This window comes from Watersipora subatra, unplaced genomic scaffold (genome assembly GCF_963576615.1).
Source record: "Watersipora subatra unplaced genomic scaffold, tzWatSuba1.1 SCAFFOLD_33, whole genome shotgun sequence".
NCBI classification, from domain to species: domain Eukaryota; kingdom Metazoa; phylum Bryozoa; class Gymnolaemata; order Cheilostomatida; family Watersiporidae; genus Watersipora; species Watersipora subatra.
In genome coordinates, this window is record NW_027045321.1 from 340,158 (window position 1) to 352,463 (window position 12,306).

A 12,306-nucleotide genomic window follows, 5' to 3' on the forward strand; every position below is an offset into this window, starting at 1 on the left:
AGCATGTTTGGTTGAAATTGGAAATTTACATTTTTCACTTTTGTCAGACGTTTGTAAATTTCTTACAGTAGGCTTATTTGCGCAATTTGAGCAATTCTAGCATGTTTGGTTGAAATTGGAAATTTACATTTTTCACTTTTGTCAGACGTTTGTAATATTCTCACAATAAGCTAATTAGCTTAATTGGAGCATTTCTAGCATGTTTGGTTGAAATTGGAAATTTACATTTTTCACTTTTCCCAGACAATTGTAATATTCTCACAATAAGCTAATTAGCTCAATTGGAGCATTTCTAGCATGTTTGGTTGAAATTGGAAATTTACATTTTTCACTTTTGTCAGACGTTTGTAATATTCTCACAATAAGCTAATTAGCTCAATTAGAGCATTTCTAGCATGTTTGGTTGAAATTGGAAGTTTACATTTTTCAGTTTTGTCAGACGTTTGTAATATTCTCACAATAAGCTAATTAGCTCAATTGGAGCATTTCTAGCATGTTTGGTTGAAATTGGAAATTTACATTTTTCACTTTTGTCAGACGTTTGTAAATTTCTTACAGTAGGCTTATTTGCGCAATTTGAGCAATTCTAGCATGTTTGGTTGAAATTGGAAATTTACATTTTTCACTTTTGTCAGACGTTTGTAATATTCTCACAATAAGCTAATTAGCTTAATTGGAGCATTTCTAGCATGTTTGGTTGAAATTGGAAATTTACATTTTTCACTTTTCCCAGACAATTGTAATATTCTCACAATAAGCTAATTAGCTCAATTGGAGCATTTCTAGCATGTTTGGTTGAAATTGGAAATTTACATTTTTCACTTTTGTCAGACGTTTGTAATATTCTCACAATAAGCTAATTAGCTCAATTAGAGCATTTCTAGCATGTTTGGTTGAAATTGGAAATTTACATTTCTCATGTTTGTCAGACGTTTGTAATATTCTCACAATAAGCTAATTAGCTCAATTGGAGCATTTCTAGCATGTTCGGCTGAATTTGGAAATTTACATTTTTCACTTTTGTCAGACAATTGCAATATTCTCACAATAAGCTAATTAGCTTAATTGGAGCATTTCTAGCATGTTTGGTTGAAATTGGAAATTTACATTTTTCACTTTTCCCAGACAATTGTAATATTCTCACAATAAGCTAATTAGCTCAATTGGAGCATTTCTAGCATGTTTGGTTGAAATTGGAAATTTACATTTTTCACTTTTGTCTGACGTTTGTAATATTCTCACAATAAGCTAATTAGCTCAATTAGAGCATTTCTTGCATGTTTGGTTGAAATTGGAAATTTACATTTCTCATGTTTGTCAGACGTTTGTAATATTCTCACAATAAGCTAATTAGCTCAATTGGAGCATTTCTAGCATGTTTGGCTGAATTTGAAAATTTACATTTTTCACTTTTGTCAGACGTTTGTAATATTCTCACAATAAGCTAAATAGCTTAATTGGAGCATTTCTAGCATGTTTGGTTGAAATTGGAAATTTACATTTTTCACTTTTCCCAGACAATTGTAATATTCTCACAAAAAGCTAATTAGCTCAATTGGAGCATTTCTAGCATGTTTGGTTGAAATTGGAAATTTACATTTTTCACTTTTGTCAGACAATTGCAATATTCTCACAATAAGCTAATTAGCTCAATTGGAGCATTTCTAGCATGTTTGGTTGAAATTGGAAATTTACATTTTTCAGTTTTGTCAGACGTTTGTAATATTCTCACAATAAGCTATTTAGCTCAATTGGAGCATTTCTAGCATGTTTGGTTGAAATTGAAAATTTACATTTTTCAGTTTTGTCAGACGTTTGTAATATTCTCACAATAAGCTAATTAGCTCAATTGGAGCATTTCTAGCATGTTTGGTTGAAATTGGAAATTTACATTTTTCAGTTTTGTCAGACGTTTGTAATATTCTCACAATAAGCTATTTAGCTCAATTGGAGCATTTCTAGCATGTTTGGTTGAAATTGGAAATTTACATTTTTCACTTTTGTCATACGTTTGTAAAAATCTTACAGTAGGCTTATTTGCGCAATTTGAGCATTTCTAGCATGTTTGGTTGAAATTGGAAATTTACATTTTTCAGTTTTGTCAGACGTTTGTAAAATTCTTACAGTAGGCTTGTTTGCGCAATTTGAGCAATTCTAGCATGTTTGGTTGAAATTGGAAATTTACATTTTTGACTTTTGTCAGACGTTTGTAATATTCTCACAATAAGCTAATTAGCTTAATTGGAGCATTTTTAGCATGTTTGGTTGAAATTGGAAATTTACATTTTTCACTTTTCCCAGACAATTGTAATATTCTCACAATAAACTAATTAGCTCAATTGGAGCATTTCTAGCATGTTTGGTTGAAATTGGAAATTTACATTTTTCACTTTTGTCAGACAATTGCAATATTCTCACAATAAGCTAATTAGCTCAATTGGAGCATTTCTAGCATGTTTGGTTGAAATTGGAAATTTACATATTTCACTTTTCCCAGACAATTGTAATATTCTCACAATAAGCTAATTAGCTCAATTGGAGCATTTCTAGCATGTTTGGTTGAAATTGGAAATTTACATTTTTCACTTTTGTCAGACGTTTGTAATATTCTCACAATAAGCTAATTAGCTCAATTAGAGCATTTCTAGCATGTTTGGTTGAAATTGGAAATTTACATTTCTCATGTTTGTCAGACGTTTGTAATATTCTCACAATAAGCTAATTAGCTCAATTGGAGCATTTCTAGCATGTTTGGCTGAATTTGGAAATTTACATTTTTCACTTTTGTCAGACGTTTGTAATATTCTCACAATAAGCTAATTAGCTTAATTGGAGCATTTCTAGCATGTTTGGTTGAAATTGGAAATTTACATTTTTCACTTTTCCCAGACAATTGTAATATTCTCACAATAAGCTAATTAGCTCAATTGGAGCATTTTTAGCAGGTTTGGTTGAAATTGGAAATTCACATTTTCACTTTTGTCAGACAATTGCAATATTCTCACAATAAGCTAATTAGCTCAATTGGAGCATTTCTAGCATGTTTGGTTGAAATTGGAAATTTATATTTTTCACTTTTGTCAGACAATTGCAATATTCTCACAATAAGCTAATTAGCTCAATTGGAGCATTTCTAGCATGTTTGGTTGAAATTGGAAATTCACATTTTTCACTTTTGTCAGACAATTGCAATATTCTCACAATAAGCTAATTAGCTCAATTGGAGCATTTTTAGCATGTTTGGTTGAAATTGGAAATTCACATTTTTCACTTTTGTCAGATAATTGCAATATTCTCACAATAAGCTAATTAGCTCAATTGGAGCATTTCTAGCATGTTTGGTTGAAATTGGAAATTTACATTTTTCACTTTTGTCAGACAATTGCAATATTCTCACAATAAGCTAATTAGCTCAATTAGAGCATTTCTAGCATGTTTGGTTGAAATTGGAAATTTACATTTTTCAGTGTTGTCAGACGTTTGTAATATTCTCACAATAAGCTAATTAGCTCAATTGGAGCATTTCTAGCATGTTTGGTTGAAATTGGAAATTTACATTTTTCACTTTTGTCAGACGTTTGTAAATTTCTTACAGTAGGCTTATTTGCGCAATTTGAGCAATTCTAGCATGTTTGGTTGAAATTGGAAATTTACATTTTTCACTTTTGTCAGACGTTTGTAATATTCTCACAATAAGCTAATTAGCTTAATTGGAGCATTTCTAGCATGTTTGGTTGAAATTGGAAATTTACATTTTTCACTTTTCCCAGACAATTGTAATATTCTCACAATAAGCTAATTAGCTCAATTGGAGCATTTCTAGCATGTTTGGTTGAAATTGGAAATTTACATTTTTCACTTTTGTCAGACGTTTGTAATATTCTCACAATAAGCTAATTAGCTCAATTAGAGCATTTCTAGCATGTTTGGTTGAAATTGGAAATTTACATTTCTCATGTTTGTCAGACGTTTGTAATATTCTCACAATAAGCTAATTAGCTCAATTGGAGCATTTCTAGCATGTTTGGCTGAATTTGGAAATTTACATTTTTCACTTTTGTCAGACGTTTGTAATATTCTCACAATAAGCTAATTAGCTTAATTGGAGCATTTCTAGCATGTTTGGTTGAAATTGGAAATTTACATTTTTCACTTTTCCCAGACAATTGTAATATTCTCACAATAAGCTAATTAGCTCAATTGGAGCATTTCTAGCATGTTTGGTTGAAATTGGAAATTTACATTTTTCACTTTTGTCAGACAATTGCAATATTCTCACAATAAGCTAATTAGCTCAATTGGAGCATTTCTAGCATGTTTGGTTGAAATTGGAAATTTACATTTTTCAGTTTTGTCAGACGTTTGTAATATTCTCACAATAAGCTATTTAGCTCAATTGGAGCATTTCTAGCATGTTTGGTTGAAATTGAAAATTTACATTTTTCAGTTTTGTCAGACGTTTGTAATATTCTCACAATAAGCTAATTAGCTCAATTGGAGCATTTCTAGCATGTTTGGTTGAAATTGGAAATTTACATTTTTCAGTTTTGTCAGACGTTTGTAAAATTCTTACAGTAGGCTTATTTGCGCAATTTGAGCAATTCTAGCATGTTTGGTTGAAATTGGAAATTTACATTTTTGACTTTTGTCAGACGTTTGTAATATTCTCACAATAAGCTAATTAGCTTAATTGGAGCATTTTTAGCATGTTTGGTTGAAATTGGAAATTTACATTTTTCACTTTTCCCAGACAATTGTAATATTCTCACAATAAGCTAATTAGCTCAATTGGAGCATCTCTAGCATGTTTGGTTGAAATTGGAAAATTACATTTTTCACTTTTGTCAGACAATTGCAATATTCTCACAATAAGCTAATTAGCTCAATTGGAGCATTTCTAGCATGTTTGGTTGAAATTGGAAATTTACATTTTTCAGTTTTGTCAGACGTTTGTAATATTCTCACAATAAGCTAATTAGCTCAATTGGAGCATTTCTAGCATGTTTGGTTGAAATTGGAAATTTACATTTTTCACTTTTGTCATACGTTTGTAAAATTCTTACAGTAGGCTTATTTGCGCAATTTGAGCATTTCTAGCATGTTTGGTTGAAATTGGAAATTTACATTTTTCAGTTTTGTCAGACGTTTGTAAAATTCTTACAGTAGGCTTATTTGCGCAATTTGAGCAATTCTAGCATGTTTGGTTGAAATTGGAAATTTACATTTTTGACTTTTGTCAGACGTTTGTAATATTCTCACAATAAGCTAATTAGCTTAATTGGAGCATTTTTAGCATGTTTGGTTGAAATTGGAAATTTACATTTTTCACTTTTCCCAGACAATTGTAATATTCTCACAATAAGCTAATTCGCTCAATTGGAGCATTTCTAGCATGTTTGGTTGAAATTGGAAATTTACATTTTTCACTTTTGTCAGACAATTGCAATATTCTCACAATAAGCTAATTAGCTCAATTGGAGCATTTCTAGCATGTTTGGTTGAAATTGGAAATTTACATTTTTCACTTTTGTCAGACGTTTGTAATATTCTCACAATAAGCTAATTAGCTCAATTGGAGCATTTCTAGCATGTTTGGTTGAAATTGGAAATTTACATTTTTCAGTTTTGTCAGACGTTTGTAATATTCTCACAATAAGCTAATTAGCTCAATTGGAGCATTTCTAGCATGTTTGGTTGAAATTGGAAATTTACATTTTTCACTTTTGTCAGACGTTTGTAAATTTCTTACAGTAGGCTTATTTGCGCAATTTGAGCAATTCTAGCATGTTTGGTTGAAATTGGAAATTTACATTTTTCACTTTTGTCAGACGTTTGTAATATTCTCACAATAAGCTAATTAGCTTAATTGGAGCATTTCTAGCATGTTTGGTTGAAATTGGAAATTTACATTTTTCACTTTTCCCAGACAATTGTAATATTCTCACAATAAGCTAATTAGCTCAATTGGAGCATTTCTAGCATGTTTGGTTGAAATTGGAAATTTACATTTTTCACTTTTGTCAGACGTTTGTAATATTCTCACAATAAGCTAATTAGCTCAATTAGAGCATTTCTAGCATGTTTGGTTGAAATTGGAAATTTACATTTCTCATGTTTGTCAGACGTTTGTAATATTCTCACAATAAGCTAATTAGCTCAATTGGAGCATTTCTAGCATGTTTGGCTGAATTTGGAAATTTACATTTTTCACTTTTGTCAGACAATTGCAATATTCTCACAATAAGCTAATTAGCTCAATTGGAGCATTTCTAGCATGTTTGGTTGAAATTGGAAATTTACATTTTTCAGTTTTGTCAGACGTTTGTAATATTCTCACAATAAGCTAATTAGCTCAATTGGAGCATTTCTAGCATGTTTGGTTGAAATTGGAAATTTACATTTTTCACTTTTGTCAGACGTTTGTAATATTCTCACAATAAGCTAATTAGCTCAATTGGAGCATTTCTAGCATGTTTGGTTGAAATTGGAAATTTACATTTTTCAGTGTTGTCAGACGTTTGTAATAATCACACAATAAGCTAATTAGCTCAATTGGAGCATTTCTAGCATGTTTGGTTGAAATTGGAAATTTACATTTCTCATGTTTGTCAGACGTTTGTAATATTCACACAATAAGCTAATTAGCTCAATTGGAGCATTTCTAGCATGTTTGGCTGAATTTGGAAATTTACATTTTTCACTTTTGTCAGACGTTTGTAATATTCTCACAATAAGCTAATTAGCTTAATTGGAGCATTTCTAGCATGTTTGGTTGAAATTGGAAATTCACATTTTTCACTTTTCCCAGACAATTGTAATATTCTCACAATAAGCTAATTAGCTTAATTGGAGCATTTCTAGCATGTTTGGTTGAAATTGGAAATTTACATTTTTCACTTTTGTCAGACAATTGTAATTTTCTCACAATAAGCTAATTAGCTCAATTGGAGCATTTCTAGCATGTTTGGTTGAAATTGGAAATTTACATTTTTCAGTTTTGTCAGACGTTTGTAATATTCTCACAATAAGCTAAATAGCTCAATTGGAGCATTTCTAGCATGTTTGGTTGAAATTGAAAATTTACATTTTTCAGTTTTGTCAGACAATTGCAATATTCTCACAATAAGCCAATTAGCTCAATTGGAGCATTTCTAGCATGTTTGGTTGAAATTGGAAATTTACATTTTTCACTTTTGTCAGACAATTGCAATATTCTCACAATAAGCTAATTAGCTCAATTGGAGCATTTCTAGCATGTTTGGTTGAAATTGGAAATTTACATTTTTCAGTTTTGTCAGACGTTTGTAATATTCTCACAATAAGCTATTTAGCTCAATTGGAGCATTTCTAGCATGTTTGGTTGAAATTGAAAATTTACATTTTTCAGTTTTGTCAGACGTTTGTAATATTCTCACAATAAGCTAATTAGCTTAATTGGAGCATTTCTAGCATGTTTGGTTGAAATTGGAAATTTACATTTTTCACTTTTGTCATACGTTTGTAAAATTCTTACAGTAGGCTTATTTGCACAATTTGAGCATTTCTAGCATGTTTGGTTGAAATTGGAAATTTACATTTTTCAGTTTTGTCAGACGTTTGTAAAATTCTTACAGTAGGCTTATTTGCGCAATTTGAGCAATTCTAGCATGTTTGGTTGAAATTGGAAATTTACATTTTTGACTTTTGTCAGACGTTTGTAATATTCTCACAATAAGCTAATTAGCTTAATTGGAGCATTTTTAGCATGTTTGGTTGAAATTGGAAATTTACATTTTTCACTTTTCCCAGACAATTGTAATATTCTCACAATAAGCTAATTAGCTCAATTGGAGCATTTCTAGCATGTTTGGTTGAAATTGGAAATTTACATTTTTCACTTTTGTCAGACAATTGCAATATTCTCACAATAAGCTAATTAGCTCAATTGGAGCATTTCTAGCATGTTTGGTTGAAATTGGAAATTTACATTTTTCACTTTTGTCAGACGTTTGTAATATTCTCACAATAAGCTAATTAGCTCAATTGGAGCATTTCTAGCATGTTTGGTTGAAATTGGAAATTTACATTTTTCAGTTTTGTCAGACGTTTGTAATATTCTCACAATAAGCTAATTAGCTCAATTGGAGCATTTCTAGCATGTTTGGTTGAAATTGGAAATTTACATTTTTCACTTTTGTCAGACGTTTGTAATATTCTCACAATAAGCTAATTAGCTCAATTGGAGCATTTCTAGCATGTTTGGTTGAAATTGGAAATTTACATTTTTCAGTGTTGTCAGACGTTTGTAATAATCACACAATAAGCTAATTAGCTCAATTGGAGCATTTCTAGCATGTTTGGTTGAAATTGGAAATTTACATTTCTCATGTTTGTCAGACGTTTGTAATATTCACACAATAAGCTAATTAGCTCAATTGGAGCATTTCTAGCATGTTTGGTTGAAATTGGAAATTTACATTTTTCACTTTTGTCAAACAATTGCAATATTCTCACAATAAGCTAATTAGCTCAATTGGAGCATTTCTAGCATGTTTGGTTGAAATTGGAAATTTACATTTTTCACTTTTGTCAGACAAGTGCAATATTCTCACAATAAGCTGATTAGCTCAATTGGAGCATTTCTAGCATGTTTGGTTGAAATTGGAAATTTACATTTTTCTCTTTTGTCAGACAATTGCAATATTCTCACAATAAGCTAATTAGCTCAATTGGAGCATTTCTAGCATGTTTGGTTGAAATTGGAAATTTACATTTTTCAGTGTTGTCAGACGTTTGTAATATTCTCACAATAAGCTAATTAGCTCAATTGGAGCATTTCTAGCATGTTTGGTTGAAATTGGAAATTTACATTTTTCACTTTTGTCAGACGTTTGTAATATTCTCACAATAAGCTAATCAGCTCAATTGGAGCATTTCTAGCATGTTTGGTTGAAATTGGAAATTTACATTTTTCAGTGTTGTCAGACGTTTGTAATATTCACACAATAAGCTAATTAGCTCAATTGGAGCATTTTTAGCATGTTTGGTTGAAATTGGAAATTCACATTTTTCACTTTTGTCAGACAATTGCAATATTCTCACAATAAGCTAATTAGCTCAATTGGAGCATTTCTAGCATGTTTGGTTGAAATTGGAAATTTACATTTTTCACTTTTGTCAGACAATTGCAATATTCTCACAATAAGCTAATTAGCTCAATTGGAGCATTTCTAGCATGTTTGGTTGAAATTGGAAATTTACATTTTTCAGTGTTGTCAGACGTTTGTAATATTCTCACAATAAGCTAATTAGCTCAATTGGAGCATTTCTAGCATGTTTGGTTGAAATTGAAAATTTACATTTTTCAGTTTTGTCAGACGTTTGTAATATTCTCACAATAAGCTAATTAGCTCAATTGGAGCATTTCTAGCATGTTTGGTTGAAATTGGAATTTTACATTTTTCACTTTTGTCAGACGTTTGTAAAATTCTTACAGTAGGCTTATTTGCGCAATTTGAGCAATTCTAGCATGTTTGGTTGAAATTGGAAATTTACATTTTTCACTTTTGTCAGACGTTTGTAATATTCTCACAATAAGCTAATTAGCTTAATTGGAGCATTTCTAGCATGTTTGGTTGAAATTGGAAATTTACATTTTTCACTTTTCGAAGACAATTGTAATATTCTCACAATAAGCTAATTAGCTCAATTGGAGCATTTCTAGCATGTTTGGTTCAAATTGGAAATTTATATTTTTCACTTTTGTCAGACGTTTGTAATATTCTCACAATAAGCTAATTAGCTCAATTGGAGCATTTCTAGCATGTCTGGTTGAAATTGGAAATTTACATTTTTCACTTTTGTCAGACAATTGCAATATTCTCACAATAAGCTAATTAGCTCAATTGGAGCATTTTTAGCATGTTTGGTTGAAATTGGAAATTTACATTTTTCACTTTTGTCAGACAATTGCAATATTCTCACAATAAGCTAACTAGCTCAATTGGAGCATTTCTAGCATGTTTGGTTGAAATTGGAAATTTACAATTTTCACTTTTCCCAGACAATTGCAATATTCTCACAATAAGCTAATTAGGTCACTTGGAGCATTTCTAGCATGTTTGGTTGAAATTGGAAATTTACATTTTTCACTTTTGTCAGACGTTTGTAATATTCTCACAATAAGCTAATTAGCTCAATTAGAGCATTTCTAGCATGTTTGGTTGAAATTGGAAATTTACATTTCTCATGTTTGTCAGACGTTTGTAATATTCTCACAATAAGCTAATTAGCTCAATTGGAGCATTTCTAGCATGTTTGGCTGAATTTGGAAATTTACATTTTTCACTTTTGTCAGACGTTTGTAATATTCTCACAATAAGCTAATTAGCTTAATTGGAGCATTTCTAGCATGTTTGGTTGAAATTGGAAATTTACATTTTTCACTTTTCCAAGACAATTGTAATATTCTCACAATAAGCTAATTAGCTCAATTGGAGCATTTCTAGCATGTTTGGTTGAAATTGGAAATTTACATTTTTCACTTTTGTCAGACAATTGCAATATTCTCACAATAAGCTAATTAGCTCAATTGGAGCATTTCTAGCATGTTTGGTTGAAATTGGAAATTTACATTTTTCAGTTTTGTCAGACGTTTGTAATATTCTCACAATAAGCTATTTAGCTCAATTGGAGCATTTCTAGCATGTTTGGTTGAAATTGAAAATTTACATTTTTCAGTTTTGTCAGACGTTTGTATTATTCTCACAATAAGCTAATTAGCTCAATTGGAGCATTTCTAGCATGTTTGGTTGAAATTGGAAATTTACATTTTTCACTTTTGTCATACGTTTGTAAAATTCTTACAGTAGGCTTATTTGCGCAATTTGAGCATTTCTAGCATGTTTGTTTGAAATTGGAAATTTACATTTTTCAGTTTTGTCAGACGTTTGTAACATTCTTACAGTAGGCTTATTTGCGCAATTTGAGCAATTCTAGCATGTTTGGTTGAAATTGGAAATTTACATTTTTGACTTTTGTCAGACGTTTGTAATATTCTCACAATAAGCTAATTAGCTTAATTGGAGCATTTCTAGCATGTTTGGTTGAAATTGGAAATTTAAATTTTTCACTTTTGTCAGACAATTGCAATATTCTCACAATAAGCTAATTAGCTCAATTGGAGCATTTCTAGCATGTTTGGTTGAAATTGGAAATTTACATTTTTCAGTGTTGTCAGACGTTTGTAATATTCTCACAATAAGCTAATTAGCTCAATTGGAGCATTTCTAGCATGTTTGGTTGAAATTGAAAATTTACATTTTTCACTTTTGTCAGACGTTTGTAATATTCTCACAATAAGCTAATTAGCTTAATTGGAGCATTTCTAGCATGTTTGGTTGAAATTGGAAATTTACATTTTTCACTTTTCCCAGACAATTGTAATATTCTCACAATAAGCTAATTAGCTCAATTGGAGCATTTCTAGCATGTTTGGTTCAAATTGGAAATTTATATTTTTCACTTTTGTCAGACGTTTGTAATATTCTCACAATAAGCTAATTAGCTCAATTGGAGCATTTCTAGCATGTTTGGTTGAAATTGGAAATTTACATTTTTCACTTTTGTCAGACAATTGCAATATTCTCACAATAAGCTAATTAGCTCAATTGGAGCATTTTTAGCATGTTTGGTTAAAATTGGAAATTTACATTTTTCACTTTTGTCAGACAATTGCAATATTCTCACAATAAGCTAACTAGCTCAATTGGAGCATTTCTAGCATGTTTGGTTGAAATTGGAAATTTACAATTTTCACTTTTCCCAGACAATTGCAATATTCTCACAATAAGCTAATTAGGTCACTTGGAGCATTTCTAGCATGTTTGGTTGAAATTGGAAATTTACATTTTTCACTTTTGTCAGACGTTTGTAATATTCTCACAATAAGCTAATTAGCTTAATTGGAGCATTTCTAGCATGTTTGGTTGAAATTGGAAATTTACATTTTTCACTTTTTCCAGACAATTGTAATATTCTCACAATAAGCTAATTAGCTCAATTGGAGCATTTCTAGCATGTTTGGTTGAAATTGGAAATTTACATTTTTCACTTTTGTCAGACAATTGCAATATTCTCACAATAAGCTAATTAGCTCAATTGGAGCATTTCTAGCATGTTTGGTTGAAATTGGAAATTTACATTTTTCAGTTTTGTCAGACGTTTGTAATATTCTCACAATAAGCTATTTAGCTCAATTGGAGCATTTCTAGCATGTTTGGTTGAAATTGAAAATTTACATTTTTCAGTTTTGTCAGACGTTTGTAT